Raw genomic sequence first — 2,458 nt, forward strand, 5'->3', positions numbered from 1 at the left:
CATACAGGTTGAATAAGTATGGTGAAAGAATACAACCCTGTCTCACAACTTTCCCAATTTTAAAACATTCAGTGTTCCCATGTTCTGTTTGAACAACTGTTTCTTGGTCAAACTCTAATAGAAGTGAAGAAATAAACAGACAACTCTACAATAAGAGAGGGAAATTTAAACATGCCACTTTTGAGAAAGGACAGAACAGCCAAAAAGAAACTCAACAAACACATAGAACTAAACAACACAATCAATCAACTTCACCTCATAAATTGCTATGGAGCATTCAATCCAACAATGGCACGATACACATTATTTTCCAGTGCACATGAAACATTCTTCAAGTTGACCATATGTGGGGCCACAAAGCAAGTCTCAAGAGAGTCAAAAACATCAAAATACTACAAAGCATCTTCTCGGATCAAATATCATATTACAAATCAACAACAGGAAGATCAAAAAAATAAAATCAAATATTTGAAAAATGAGTAACACCCTGCTAAAATGCTACTGGGTAACAGAACAAACAAAAGAAAGAAAAAAATTCCTACAAACAAATGAGAATAAAAACACAACATACCAAAACCTTTGGGACATAGCAAAAGCAGTGCTGAGAGGACAATTTATAGCAATAAATACACATATCCACAAGATCAAGCAAGCTGTTTGCCTTGGCGCCAGTAAGCAAGAAAACTCAGCTCATCAGGGAAAAGCCCCTTCTAAGACTGAAACTCATAGGGAAAACACAAGCAATCCAGTCTGCTCGCTGGTGAGCACCCTGGGCTACTTCTGAGTGGAAGTGGGGGAAATGCAGGAATGAAGACATGGGCTGAGTTTGGCCACATTCAACTGATACCAGTTAACCTTGAGATGAGAAAGAGAAGATAAAGGACTGGCTGGTCTGAAGTTTAGTGAGATAGGTTAAGTCTTGAGCCCATAGACACTGACCTAGCCATTGGGGGCTAGAGCTGAGAGGAAGTGGCCACTGGTCTGATGTGCGGGCAAGTGTGTGATAACTCCCAAACTTTTAGCTAGCACTTATTTGACCGAGTTTGGATGGCTAGCTAACCAGAACGTGACCAGATGAAGATAAAGAAGTTTGATACTGAGAACAAGTGTAAATTGCTACAATTTGATGAACTTGACCTTTGTTTATAGATGTTGTTGTTTTCAAGTGCTGTCGAGTCAATTCCAACCCATAGTGACCCTGTATAGGGTTTCCAAGTAGCAGCTGGTGAGCTTGAACCGCCGTTTATAGATGTTTCTTGTTGTTGTTGTCAGGTGCCATCAAGTCAGAACCGACTCATAGCGACCCCATGAACAGCAGAATGAAACAATGTCCAATCCTGGGCCAACCTCACTACCGCTGCCACACCTGACGTCATCAATGATGCAACCTGGCTGACCTATCTCGCTGGGGGTCTTCCTCTTTTTCTCTGACCCTCCATCTTACCCAGCATGACACCCTTCTCCAGTGACTATTCCTTCCTGACAATATGTCCAAAGTATGAGAGACGAAGCTTAGCCATTAAAAATGGAAGGATTCTTCATATCAAGGAATGAGCTTATGTCCTCAGAGCACTGAACTGATAGGAACGGGCAACTTAGACATTGGCTATGAAAAATGAGGAATTATGCTCCGAGGCAAAGATGACAATGAGACTCACCACCTTCCTCAAGAACGTTTGGGCCAAGGAGCCGGAGCTCGGCATGTCCTTCACCATCGGGGGCCTCACTATTGTCCTGCTGCCATTAGTACTCCAGCATGATTAACAAGGCTACCCACTATAGCTATCCAGTGCCCCTCCCAGATAAAGGGAATCTGTCCAATGTGTCCAGCCATCAGCAGGGCCCCCAGGGCACCAACATGGAGTGGCTGAAGAACCCTCCTTGACTGGGTCCTTCTGGACCCCCAATAAAAACCTGGAAATGATATGAAAAAAAAATTGAGGCATTATAAAGGCATGAAGTGGCTGGCTTAGAAGCTTTCACAAGTGTCCTTAGTTTCAGAATGAGGTGGATAAGGTAGAATCCCAAGTGAATAGTCTGTTTTCCAGAACGATCTGCTGAAAAGGGATGGGGGATTATGATGACGGGATTTTATGGCTCAATTGTGAGTAGTTGTTATCAGGATTAATCGCAATTGTCACCATTGTAATGGTAGAAGATATGTAACTAAAAGGGGGAAATATTTAATCTTTCAATTCAGGAACAGAGGACTTCAGGAACATCAAGAAGGAAGAGCATGAGTGGAGAGTGAGATCTGAAACAGAAAAACAGCAACAGCAGAGATGGAGGTAAGGCAGATACAATGGCACAGACAGACAGAGCAGCTGAGGACTCTAGCCCCCACGGATTGAAAAAGGCTGTGTGCTAGCTGGCAAAAGCCTGGCTTGCAAAATGTGCCCTTTGGACCTTTAAATGAATATATATTTTTTGTCCTATAAATGTACATTAAATATATTTG

The sequence above is a fragment of the Chrysochloris asiatica genome, unplaced genomic scaffold (genome assembly GCF_000296735.1).
Source record: "Chrysochloris asiatica unplaced genomic scaffold, ChrAsi1.0 scaffold00679, whole genome shotgun sequence".
In the NCBI taxonomy this organism is placed as follows: domain Eukaryota; kingdom Metazoa; phylum Chordata; class Mammalia; order Afrosoricida; family Chrysochloridae; genus Chrysochloris; species Chrysochloris asiatica.